The sequence below is a fragment of the Corythoichthys intestinalis genome, chromosome 13 (genome assembly GCF_030265065.1).
Source record: "Corythoichthys intestinalis isolate RoL2023-P3 chromosome 13, ASM3026506v1, whole genome shotgun sequence".
Taxonomy (NCBI): domain Eukaryota; kingdom Metazoa; phylum Chordata; class Actinopteri; order Syngnathiformes; family Syngnathidae; genus Corythoichthys; species Corythoichthys intestinalis.
In genome coordinates this window covers 21,313,007-21,327,187 of record NC_080407.1, presented here as the reverse complement: position 1 = coordinate 21,327,187, position 14,181 = coordinate 21,313,007, and the positions used below count along the sequence as shown (strand labels likewise).

The 14,181-nt window shown below is 38.2% G+C and overlaps 1 long non-coding RNA gene across 12 annotated transcripts; it reads right to left on the bottom strand.

Annotated features, from left to right (window-relative positions):
* Positions 1–10,166: 10,166 nt before the first annotated feature.
* On the bottom strand, positions 10,167–13,838 carry LOC130928097 (uncharacterized). Of its 12 annotated transcripts, XR_009066597.1 has the most exons (10): positions 13,679–13,820; positions 12,992–13,025; positions 12,816–12,914; positions 12,645–12,751; positions 11,356–11,416; positions 11,233–11,268; positions 10,965–11,033; positions 10,742–10,850; positions 10,589–10,658; positions 10,167–10,454 (listed from the first exon to the last, which is right to left on the bottom strand). It is a non-coding gene; the product is annotated as an uncharacterized LOC130928097 (long non-coding RNA). The 12 variants fall into 12 exon arrangements; XR_009066600.1 differs by lacking the exon at positions 12,992–13,025 and having other exon boundaries at positions 13,679–13,838; XR_009066596.1 differs by lacking the exon at positions 13,679–13,820 and having other exon boundaries at positions 12,992–13,071.
* Positions 13,839–14,181: the final 343 nt, after the last annotated feature.

Sequence of the window (14,181 nt, the reverse complement as noted above, 5' to 3'; positions counted from 1 at the left end):
TTCAAAGTAATCTTTGTTTATAAATAAAACATGGCCAGCACAAGGTATATGTGTCTGTGGTGCCTCCTGCAGATTACTGAAACACAGTGTGGTTTGACAGAGCTCAATACAGTATTTTGTTGGGTTGTACAGTGTACCGGCAATTCCTTGCTACGCGGCGAAACATCTACACAATGCTCAGTCCTCAAGCACAAACATTCGCACGCATGCTCACATCAGTTAAAAGCGGCGAGTACTCACTATTTTTGTTTTTATTGAGTTTTTTATTACCTTTTCATTCCCTCAAAAATAGTTTTTGCATGTATTACCCTCCCATACTTTTAACCATTGTGTTTTTTTGTGGTAGCTTTAAAGCAGTTGACCACATTAGTCACGTAGCGTATTTAAATCGTCCTTATTTGATATAACTACATTTAAGTCTTTTATTAAGGCATTTTTTCGTACGTTCTGCCTGTATGCATCTAAACAAAATAAGTTGAGAGTGCACGATAGTACTTTCGGTGTCAAATTCGCCTCATATAGGACGTTTCGCCGATGTAGACATTTTGGCAGAACGCCGGAACATATGTCCTCCACACCCTTCTCACCTTTTTAACCCCTGACCCATTTTCATGCCTGACAAATGCTATTTAGTGACAGCAAACGAACACATTTAATTTATGGAATGACTGAATGCTTTTTTTGGACATAAGAAAATAAAAAAACTTACAAAGCCGATGAAAATACTTGAGATAACAGCAACAATATTTTAGACTGTAATAATAATATCAGAATTTATTCATTGTGTCCAAAAAGGAGTAGGATGAAGCATTTGCTTATTAAAACCTACACCCGCTTTTCTATTCTATATTCATATCAGTCCGCCCTATTTAACGAGTCCTCATATCAACAAAGAAATAAAGTTAATAACCATATGCATAAGATGCAAGAGAAAAATAAAATAAAAAATGAGCAAACAATAACAGATGTGTGGAAACCCCCTATAATTAAACCCCTTCTTCTTCCCTAAAGCCTGTGAAAACCATGTGCTTGTACCACTTCTTAAACTGGGTCATGCTTGGACATTACTTGAGCCCCTCATCTAACTTATTCCACTGCCTCACTCCACACCACAAACAGAAACGCAAAGACCTTTTAACGCCTTCCGTACCCTCTGATGCTGTCAGTGAAGCTCCCCTCTCAAACTGTATTGGCCATCTCTGTTAAAAAACAATTTCTGTATATTGGCACGAAGTGACCTGTGTATAGACTTATACATGAGCTGGGCTGTTTGAAAATGAATTAAGTCCCTGAGTTTTATTGTTCTGGATTTTGAAAATAATATATTAGTATGATCCCTATAACCAGCATTATGTACTATTCTTATGGCTCATTTTTGCAAAACGAATAGTGATTTTATTGTACATGTATAAGTGTTACCTCAGACCTCTGCACAGTAGTGTAAATATGGCAGGTTTAAAGAATGTGGACTGATTTCTTGTCAAGACTGTGTTTAGCTTTATTCAGGACGATATGCTTCTTGATATTTTACTTTATGTATGTTTTATATGAGCTTTCCAGTTAACCCTGTCATCAATAACTACCCCAAGAAACTTGTTTTCATAGACCCGTTCAATATTCACCCCATCTATCTTTATTTGTACTTGACTATATTTATTTTGTCTGCTAAATAATATGAATTTGGTCATTTGTTTCTTTCAAACCATGTCTTTAGTTTACAAATTTCATCAGAAACCCGACCCAGGAGCTCATTCACATCCCCACAGAGCAAAAGATACTTGTTTCATCTGCAAATAAAAAAAGATGTAGTATTCTTGAAAATTTGTGTATATCATTCATATAAACAGTTTCTGACCTAACACTGAACCCTGGGGGACGTCACAAGCAATGTCCAAGCATGATGATGAATAGTTACCCTCTTCAACCAGTGTCGTGCCACCCCCTGATCCCATACTCTTCAAGTTTATTGATCCAAATGTCATGATTAATAGTGTCAAATGCTTTATTAAGATCTAAGAATATTGCAACTGAGTGTAATTTGTGATCAATAGTGTTACTGATAACCTCAACCAATTTAATTAAAGCTAGTGATGTTGAACTGTTTGCCCTAAATCCATCCTGATTGTCGAAAGGTAAGTTATATTTACTTGTGAATTTATTCAATCTGTTGTTGAATAATTTTTTACGAAGTTTGGAAAATTGTGGAAGTGGAGAAGCAGGCCTGTAATTTGTGAAGTGTCTTTCTCCAGTCTTGTATAATTGCACTACTTTAGCTATTTTCATTTTTTGGGGAATTTACCCATTGAAAATTGTTACAGATATATGTTAGTAGTTTTGAAATCCCCTCAATGACCTTTTTCACAACTGTCATGTCAATGTCATTTGAATCAGTGGATGTTTTGCATTTACATGTATTTACAGTATCAATTATTTCTTCTTCCACCACTGCTGAAAGGGCCAATGAGCTGGGATTCCTTTCAATGAGGTTTTCATTCCACTCCTCAGATACTTTTTTTTTTTTTTTGCCTGATTTGGTCCAACATTTACAAATAAATCATTGAAGCTGCTGACGATTTCATCCATATTATCCTTATTCACATCATTTCCACAAAGTATTGAGAATTGCTCTGTTGCTTAGCACCATTTTTAATAATTCCATTCAATGTCCCAGATTCCTTTAATATTTGTTGTTATACAATATTTTACTATAGTATTCTTTCCTACATACCCTTATGATATTGGTCAGTATATTTTTATATTTTTCTGCCTCTGTATTTCTTTGTTTTATGAATTCTCTATACAGTATATTTTTCTTCTTACAAGCGTTTTGTAATCCCAGCTTGAAATATGGTCGATCTTTGTACTTTTGTTTTCTGCTGTGCCGTTGTATTGGACAGTTTTTATCATACAATGATGTGAATATATTCAAAAATGTTTTTTGTTCACAATGTCAATTCCATTACATACATTTTCCCAATTTTGTGCCAATAAATCCTTTTAAATGAGTTCCTCACTCGCCTGTACTTGACATTCTGCTCTGGCAACTTCCTTAGCTGGGTGCCGTTATAAACTGTAAAAACTGGTAGGTGATCACTCATATTGTTAATTAACAGTCCGCTTACGGGATTACATACAATTAAGCCTGAACGATATTGGAAAAAACTATTGCTGCGATTTTTTTGGGGTTTGTGATATATTGCGATATTACAAATATATATATTTTTTCTTTTTTTAAAGAAATTTTTACTAGATGACTTGAATAGCTGTTTGGAAAGACTTTGGATGACTCATCATGACCACAGTGTTCAGTATTCCATCGTTTTTTCGTGGTTAATAGGGAGCAGAACCCGCCGCGATAAGTCAAAAACCTCGAAGTAGCGCATAAACCCCCCACCCATTTTTGTGTGTCTGTGTGTGCTCAATGTATTTATTCAGATCTAGCACTGGAAAGAGATGCATATAAGACATGACTTTTCTCACTTTTTCCCCCCAAAGTATGATTTAAAAAAATTTATATATTAGGGCTGTCAAACGATTAAAATTTTTAATCGAGTTAAGTACAGCTTAAAAATGAATTAATCGTAATTAATCGCAATTAATCGCAATTCAAACCATCGCTAAAATATGCCATATTTTTCTGTAAATTATTGTTGAATTGGAAAGATAAGACACAAAATGGATATATAGTGTACATACAACATACTGTACATAAGTGCTGTATTTGTTTATTATAACAATAATTCCACAAATGGCATTATTAACATTCTGTTTAAGTGATCCACGGATAGTAAGACTTGTAGTTCATAAAAGATAAATGTTATGGTTACAAGTTATAGTAATTTTATATTAAAACCCCTCTTCATATTTTCGTTTTAATAAAATTTGTACAATTTTCAATCAAAAGTAGAGTTAATATAATAAGAAGGATAAAAATAACAATAATAAGAATTGAGTGACCAAACTCTGAGTAATGCCAGTTCACTTTGCATTGTTGTTTAGCTGTGTGAGAATAGGGCCTCATTACTACAGACTGAAGTGCTTTTCTTTTTGTGAACATTATTTTTTTTTGAGAGATAGCAATATTATTTTTGTTGTGCTTTCACTAAATGATACTTCTGTTTGTTGTGAAGGAGTTGCAGAAGCTTATGCCAATAAACGGCGCAGCCCAAAGAACGCCTGTGTCCACTCGCCTTCATAACAGATATATCTCTGTGCATATCTTACCCAAAATACAACAAGAGACACATAATTGCCACTAAAAGAACGCAAACTTACCGAAATATGTGTGGAGCACAAAGCAACAGCATAAACGTCTCACAACTACTAATTCTCCCACTATTAGAAGGAATAACATGAGTATGGAACGGCGCTGCGCTGCCCCCAAGCGGCCGGTGGCATTCTCTTTACTCTTGATGTCCATAAACGGCGTCATTGAAATCTGTTTGAGGCAATTCGAGAGTGGCTCATTCAGTGCATGAGTTAATTGCGTCAAATATTTTAACGTGATTAATTTTAAAAATTAACGCTCGTTAACGCGATAATTTTGACAGCCCTAGTATATATATATATATACTGTATATACTGTATATATATTTCAATAAATGCTTTTTAAGCACTTCAGATGTAAAAATTATGATCAGTTTTAAACATAACTGTCCCACTGAATCATTTTTAAACAAGAACAAAAAACTGTAGTAGAAAAATGCTTGGCTTTATTAAATGCTTCTGTTTACCTAACATGGCTGTGACTCTTGGAGTGACATGTAGAAATTACAAACTCCTCATAATCACTTCTGGCGTTTATTTTATATGTCTCGAACGTCTCCACATTCTCCCTCCACAGACACACACATTCATTCCAGCCAGCGCTTCCTTGCAGAAACTGTTTAACAAGTTAAACGATGATTGACAGATTGCCGCCCGGCTTCTTTGACCAGATCAAGGCCATCGTTAACTTTAATAAGCAAGTGCCGCAGTGACTGAGAGCTGGGAAAGGGGGTGAGAGAGGCTGTGCGAGCGAATGAAGCAGATCAAAGGTTTGTGGATTGGGGGGAGAGAAAAAAAACTATCGCACGTCCTTGCGATGGGACTATCGCGCATGCGCACATGCGATGGCGATGTTTAAACGATATATCGTTCAGGCTTACTTACAATGTCATTGGTGAATATATTATCTATTAAAGTAGCACTGTGGGTTGTGATTCGACTCGGTCTGGTGATTTTTGGATACAAAGTCATACTGTACATGATATTGATAAATTCATCAACCGATTGGTGCTTGTTCGGATTGAGCAAATAAATATTGAAATCCCCACAAATGAACACAACTTTTTGAATGGCTTTTGAAAACGTTTCTCCTATCCAGTCCCTGAATGCTTCAATACTAGAACCTATATATACAGCTGGTTTTGACATGTTTGCTTTTTTCCTATCTAATTCAATTGTTATACATTCCAACAGGTTATCAACCTCAGTTGTCATACTTCCTACTACATTGTAGTTCAAATTTTTATCCACATACAAGGCAACACCTCCTCCACTCTTATTCTCTCGGTTTAAACGGTTCAATTCATAACCATCCAGTTCAAAATCTTTACCTTTATCTGCTTTGAGCCATGTTTCGGATATGGCAATTATTTTGAATGGTTTTATAAATTGTTTCAGATATTCTCTCATATTACTGAAGTTAGAATACATACTTCTGCTATTGAGATGTGTTACTGATAATTTATTGTTCATTTTAATGGTAGAGTTGTACTGTTTCTCTATGTAATAGCAGCAGTTGATGTTGGTAATAAAAAAGAAATTATTGTATGGATATGTCGCATTGTGCCCTGCGATTGGCTAACAACCAATTCAGAGTGTACCCTGCCTACTGTTAGGTCCTCCGCCTCTCCTCCCTGAGCCCTGCCTCAGGTGAGCGGAGTTTTGCCTGATTACAGGTCCAACTTCAGACGGGTGGAGCGGCCAGCTGTGAGCAATCGTCATCAGCCAGCTTAAAAGCCCAACGGACGCACCACCACGTCGCCCCAACAACTTGTCTGTTTTCCACGTCAGTTGGTTCTCGCATCCCTAGTGTATCTTGTTAGAAAGGTTCCTGTTTATTAGTTTGTTCCTATGGTAACCGGTCGCTTCCTGTTTTGGTCCTATGTCATGCGCGCTACGCATTGTGGGATTGAGAATAGACCCCAATCACCAACGTCACACAATCACGTAATCGCTGTATTGTGCCGCCATATTGTCCGTCATTGTGTGTCCGTATTGTCAATTATCGTAGTTTCTAAAGGTGGATTCACTTGCAAATTATGGAAGCCCCAGTGCTTTCAGACGCTGTAAACTCATTGGATGAGTTGCATAAAAGCTGTTATTTGGAAAAGCTTCGGTCAATCCAGTCGGCAGATCCATATTTGATGCCCAAACCGATGTTTCCTCCCGTCCGGTCCCGAGTTTATGTCACGATGAGGAGTCGGGTACCCAAAATCGGCACCGGCCCGAATATAAACCGACATTTGGTCAGCTGAGCGTCACCGTTGTCACGACTGTAAAATGAAACCTGATCAACAACGGGCCGGTGTGTGCCAAAAAGTAGCTGCCACGCGTGAAATGTCCCCCCTGACGGGAGCGCTTATTTATAACGCTTTATTAACGTGAAAACATCAAATGTTTTCATGGACGCATTACAGTAATTAATTTACGACCGTAAGATCAGTTTTAAATAATTAAATTACACAAAATATTAGTACTGTATTTTAGTAACAAATCGTGGACTGGGCCACATAACCATCTTTGAACAGAAATGTATTGGTCTACAGGTTTTCACGACCATGTCCCGATGCCAATCACACAGGTATGACATTAGAGTAAAATAATACATATTCACGGTACAAGGAAGTCGTTTCCGTGTGGGCGCTCCCGTCAGGGGGGACATTTCCCGCAGGGCGGCTATTTTTCGGCACAACACCTGTTGTTGCTCTCACCTTCTTGCTGCACGACCGTGGCGACGAGTTTCGTAGTTTCCGTCTGATGATGTCTGCGATCGTGTTGGCATCATATTGATGTTTTCGCCGCTGTCTAACAGCTGTCGACACAAACGCATCATGGACCGAGATAAACCGTGCTGCTTTCGAGATTTGCCCTTTTAACAATGGGCACACAGCAACTACTAAAAGGACCGTTTATCTTCTCTGTTACTGCAACCAACCACCACACATGCCTTCACCATTTTGATAAATCAATGTTAAAGATTGTCAGGAAGGTTTTTGGGTTCGTTTACTAGGCGGTGATTCCTTAGACAAGCAGAAAAACACGCAGTAATAGGAGGAATGTACGTAGCGGTAATATGTAAACACGATGAGCTGACGGACAATAGACCCCAATCACGTGACGTCACAACTCCGCCCCCCTGACTGGTGCCGCCATATTGTCCGCTTTTAATGTTTATATGGTTTAGCGATAGCACTCTCACTACATACATATATAATATGTAATAAATATGAAGTGCGATAGCACTACTGCAGATTGTCCCTCAATAGTGAAATTGTAAATTAATTGTATGACAACTGTCTTAACCTCCCCTTATATATTTTCAGGTAGTTCATTCACAACGTCTGAGTGTATGTTGTCGGCGATTAGCCTAGCAATGATCTTAATTGTGGTTGTCAGCCCAAAACCCTCTAAATATTTATTAAATGCATCTTACCAGATATAAAATGACTACTACATATCTGTGGTAATCGTTTGGAGCCCAGTTTTCTCGTCGAATTGCAGCAGCCCATCTCGCTCTCCTCTCCGGGTCTCTCGGAATCCGGTAGAACTTCAAGTCTCTCCGTCTATCTTCTGTTATTGCAACCGACCGCCACACACGCCTTCACCATTTTGATTATTAATGTTAACGAGCAGAAAAACATGCCATAATAGGAGGAATTTACGTAGCGGTAATGCATCAACAGTGACGAGTTGATGGACAATATGGCGCGGGGGCGTGGTTGTGACATCATGTGAGTAGGGTCTATACTGTGCTAGTCCTGTATGTGTGTATTAGTGACTGCTTTGCACTCATTTTGTATTGTTATTGCATTGGCACTAATATACTGTATTTTCTCTTTCCTTTAGAACCACACACACAATTGTGTCTCCCTCCACACGTCATATATAAATATTCCAGTCTTCACACATGCAACCAATTCACCCATTCAAGTCTTCCCCCACACATACACCTCCATCAGTGAGTGATTCCCCTTTCATGTGTCTACATGTAAATGGTTCTGCCTGTTGCCTGTATATAGTTGCCTGTTGCCAAATTTGGATTAAAAGGTGCAAAGACCAACTCCACTCTCCTTCTCCTGTGTTCTGACCGACACCCCGAGGCGAACCGACCAGAACCCACATAGAACCTGAACCTTATACAGTCCACAGTCAGCCTCTCCAACATATCTATTGACTGACCACCGGCTCACGATATCTTTTCATTGTTTCCAGGTCATGATCAGCGCGCCCCTCGTCCGATACTTCTGCCAACCCATTGACCTGTCAAAACCCCAGGTGACAGCTACACATGTGGCATCCACTGTGCTTACCACGACCATTCCGCCTCCTGCCTCCTTCCAAGCTCAAGACCCAAATAAACGAGACTTCTCTCTCGCATCATGTTTTGTCACGTTGTCTGCGTTGGGATCGCCCCCCGGGTCGGGTGTAGGCATGTGCCGGTTACCTTCACGGTTTACCATGCTATGAAAACGTCGCGGTTACAAAACCACTAAAATTTTCCGTCATACACTAGTACGTAATCGTTATTTTTCACGTGTCAAAAATGCAGCCAGAAGTGGCTTGGCGCGGCAGCGCTTACCCTTTCGCCTGTTTGATGCTGCGTGTACCAGTGACGCTATTCCAGCAAACCCAAAAACAAACACTCCAAACACAAGACATACTTTTCCGCAATTTATAGTGGTAACTGAAATATACCAAATGAATACCTTTAAAACGTTGTAAAATCGTATTTTTCCATGTGTGAGTAGCTTCAACAGTTTAGCTTCATGAAAAAGTTCGCCAAAAAACCCCCACACATTTTCCTTTCAAATTCAATACACAAAGTTACTAAAAACTTACAAAAACGAATGATAGGCAAGGCTTAGCTAGGAGAGCAACTTCATTGAGGTTAATCACAGCCGCTGAGAGAGAAACAAGTTTGAATGCAGGGGGGGAGAAAAGAGAGCGTCAAAGATTGCTAATTGCGACAGATGATCTTGTCCTAAGCACAAACTCTCCAAGAGAGTCTGGCTGCAGCCCGCCTCTCTCAGTACCCTGCGCCGCTCTTCTCAGTACCCATCCCGCAGACAGGAAGTGACGCAATATCGCAGCTCTCAGACCGGAAATGACAACATGAAGTAGCGCTCGAGCTCCGAGCTTCCGGTTTTATCGTAATAGCGTCCATTCGAACGTAAATACTAGTTTACTTTTCTTTTCGCACGTCTTTTATTTTCGGTTTCAGCATCACTCATTATTATTTAAATAATAATTTATTTCCATGCTCCTTAAATTGATTTGGTGAAATCGGGAGATTAACTCTTTAAGCGCGGTCAGTTTGTCAAAGCCTGCTGATTTTACCAAAATGAAAAACACGGTTACAGTACATCAAAATTAAAATACACACTATTGCAATAAAGGTTTAATTAGTGACTGAAAGATCGCCTGTGACCTATCACAGTGTGTACTTTAGTTTGTCAATTGTAAAATATACTCCAATTGAGAATTATTAGAAATTGCTGTCATCCTTACATTTTCATGAACGGACACATTAATATAGCTTCATTACAATTTAATGTATCAAAAACGTAATATTCTCTCAATGTTGCAACCAAACCAATTTTGTCTTTCATTTTGCTACTTAAATTCATTCATGTGGGTGAAGATCCTAATTAACTAATTCAGAAACTATATTAAACTTTCTGCTCCAGGAAAGGCACCTTTATTTCAAACAGAAATGACAAAATAGTTGTCATGTGTTAGTTGTTTTTTTCTTTTATCCCAGACAATAGTTGTAGGTTGTTTTAATTACCTGACATTTTTCGGCAAGCACTCCCGCCTTCATCACAGGTAATTAAAACTACCTACAACTAACATCTGGGATAAAAGAAAAAAAAACAACTAATTTATAAGTGTAGAAAAATGAACTCAATACAACCAGTTCTAATGTGGTAAACTTTATTTTTTTAGTTTTATTATTTTTTATTATTATTGAGAGAACACCAGATATTTTCTTTAGTCAACAATCTCCTCAAAAAAGGTAAATCCATCTTCCAGATGGTTGAAACAGAACTTGAATGGCTCCAAGACATTGTAGTTCGTGCTCATCCTCTTCCATCTGCAGGATACTTGGGAACTCCTACTGCATTGATTCCACACCCCCAGCCCTGTCCGAGGCTTTTGTGCTGTCTTGCACAATCCTTTTAGCAAAACTGTTCATTGGAAAAGAGAAAGAAAAGAGCTATTTGAATATTACATAAGTAAAATAAAAATGATGCTTTGTTAATTTTATACTTGATTTTTCTTTTCAGGCATTGCATTAAACTAGGTATATAAACAATCTTACCATTTTTTCCCGCCATATCTTTTTGGAGTGGGCCACCACTAACTTGAAGGAGCTGTGGTTGCACCTCTTCCTAAAAATAAATCAGTGAATAAAGGGGGGCATGTTCAAAAGTGCGTCAGAGTAATGGACACTAAAAAGTCTTTAAAAGCTGACCTCAGCAATTATATTCAAATTTCACCTCTGTAACTGATAGACTGGTGGCACTTAACCCTGCAGTAATGCTTTTGCCTCATCTGTCCATAGGGCAAACTCTTTCCTGTGGCTCACATAAGTTGAAAAAATACAAAAATAAGTATTCCACATTTTCCAACAAAGAATTAAGGTGCTGTGCACCTACTTTCCTATGAATGCCATATCAACAGTTTCAAAGACTTACCATGCACCCAAGTTTGAAATTGTCCGCTAGCAATATACACCACCACTTCCTCAGAGTTGGCATATCAGTCTAACAAAATTAAAAACAAGTGTAAATAAAGAATAACGACAAGGATATTTTGTAGCCCAATTTGAATGATTAGGTGAACTTCATTTTACAATGGTTAAACTCAAAGAGAGCATCCAGAACAGTGCAAAGAGCATACTACAAATGGATAAATGAATACAAATATCACAGAAGACAAAATTGGACAGTTAAACTCACCTACCATCAACATGAAGATGCCACAGTCCTTCCCCTATGGCTGTCCCGGAAAACCATAACGTAAGAATTTAACCGAGTCACTTCCTTCAAGTTTTGAATCAATGAATATACACACTTTTCCAAATACCTCTATTTCACTTCCAATCCTCTCTTTCCATGTTCCCCTGTTGATTGACTGTAAACGTTTTCTGCAATTGAAAATATAGGTTTATATTAAATACAGTAGTTAAACAATTACAAACGTGTTTCCATGCATAAGAACACCAACCAGTCAGGTTTAAATGATTCATGCAAACAAAACAATGGCGTAGGTTTGCATAGGGACGGTAGGGACATAACACGACCAACTTTTCAGGATGCTAAAGTTGTCCCCACCAACTTTTGAGCAACCTTATTTGCTTTATATTCGTCCCTACCAATGTTGAGACCCGGCCAACGCCCTTGAAACAAAACATTCGTAATTTTAGAGTGGCATTTTAGAATTTTGCTTCAAATGAATGGATGAATCATCTGGAGTGCAATTCTGCTTTAATTGAAGGGGCAACATAAAAGGATCGACTGGAACATACCTTCAAAACCAAACAAGGCTATTCTGGATCATCATGGAAACGCCATGCCAATATGAATGGATACTGAATTTCATTGGAGATAACAATAGTTCTCTGATCTGATGATTGGATCTGTTTTTCTTCCCACAAATAATTGGAATTTGGATCATTTAATTTGTTATGATTTGACTGTTCTTTGAAAATGAACCAATCCTCCAAGTTGTAGTTGTTACTAATCAGCCTTACAGGCAAATGCATGTGTGGGTCACATCCTGTAGGCTTTCACCATGTTGCAACAACATAGGGGTCAGCCACAAATATGGTCCTTCCCTGAAAAATACATAATCTATACCCACGGACATATGTTATATAAATACAAACGTACGCAGACACCTACATGAGCCCATACAAGCATTCTGTAGGCTACATAGTTAAAATAATACCCTACACACGCCAAAAAATACATTTTTATACCTTTGAATGAGCTACTTGTTAGACAAGTTATAAATATGCATTTCATATCTGCAAAAAAACAAACACAAAAAGTTACATTTTACTTAATTGTACAAGTGACATTATGTTCTTTAGAGAAACTAAATCCTAAAAATTCACAGTTGATTCCATTTCATTGTTCAGGCCAACGTTCCAAAAGTCAGCACGTGTCAATCAAACTTTCTTTTTTTAGACAATCAACACCATTTCTGGCCTCTTTATATTCAAGATTTGCATAAGCTATTGAGAATGTTGATTGGTTAAATAAACAAAGAGTAAATAATCAATTATGTCCAATTGTTAACTAATATAAGGAATAATAAGCCTATCCAGATTTCCACTGCGCACAACATTTGTCTCAGACATAAAAACATACCAGCCGTTCCTGGGCAGGATGAGTTTGAACCGTCCATGAAGCTCGGCATGGTCTTATATTGTCACCATTGGTCCTGTCTGCACAGTGGGTTTTACAGTGTTCGATGTCTATCAAAAAAAAGTGTTCAGCACAGTCCAAAATCTAAAGTACATTACTACTTATGCTACTTACTTCCATTTGGATCTGTGTGACATCCCTGTATCTGCATGGGAAGACTACCATTTGGGGGTCGTGATTTAGTTTCTTCCCAATGGGGTGGTGATCAAGGAGCTAGTAAAAAATAATAATAATAATGATGAAAAAATATATAGCTAAGCAGAGTAACAATATGAAGAAAAAATTACAACCTTGTCCTATTTGGATCATGTGACAACATTCAAACTACAAAGGACCAGACAAAACAAATGAAGGCAAAACAACAATACCATACAACAGCGGTCTCAAACCGACTCCACAAAGGGCCGCAGTGGGTCCTGGTTTTTGTTCCAACAGATCCAGCACAAACAGTTCAACCAATGAGGTTTCTACTAACATAAGCAGCACCTGATTGCAATCAACTGATTACACTTGTAAGAAACCAGATTGGTGAAAAGTTATTTGTCTCGTTTGGTTGGAATGAAATCCAGTACCCCCTGCGGCCCTTTGAGGACCGGTTTGAGACCACTGCCATACAACAACAAAAACAGCGAGCTGCGAATTGCAGGCATGTACATAATGAAAAATAAGAGTGCAATATAATGAAAACTATACAAAGAAGACTGTTCATTGTGAAAAAAAAAGTAAAATCATTAGCACCATTAGCCAATTCGCTGCTGAATTCATCAGTACGTATTAAACAATATAAGTAGAGCAAAGTCATATGCAGTTAGTAAAGGAAGACATTATTTAAATTACATTAAGAATACTAGATATAAGTACGGTCTTTTCAACTCAGAATAAACACTTCATATTTTCACCGCAAGTGTTGTTTAACTATTTAACATTTTTAAACATGCATACGCTTTTAAAAACTTTTTTTCAGTGCGGCCACTTACCGTGTTTTCTTCGCGAGAGGTGAAATAACGTAACTTGTTTTCGTCGCAAGGGTTGACGACATTTCCGGTCTGAGGGGACTGAGAGCAGCGGTATTGCGTCATTTCCTGTCTGCGGGATGGGTACTGAGAAGAGCGGCGCAGGGTACTGAGAGAGGCGGGCTGCAGCCAGACTCCTCTCCAAATTTACGTTCGCTGGAAGAGGAGAGGTCTCACTCCCAATTTTTTTTAGATGAATGCATTTGCCAGCATATTGAATGTGGTGAGTAATGGTTTCAATCGTTTTAATATTTTGCGGTATGACAAAGTTACTGCCGTTTGTTCCAGCTTGCATTGAACACTGCCAGAGCTAGCCAAATCTCCGGTGAAAAAAATAGCTCCCATTAAGCGTCAAGCTTGTGTATTTAACGGTAATAATAATAGAAGTGTTGTCAGTAACGCGTTATGTGCGTAATGTGTAACTGTAATCTGATTACTTTCTTTCAGTAAAGAGCAGTCTATCGCGT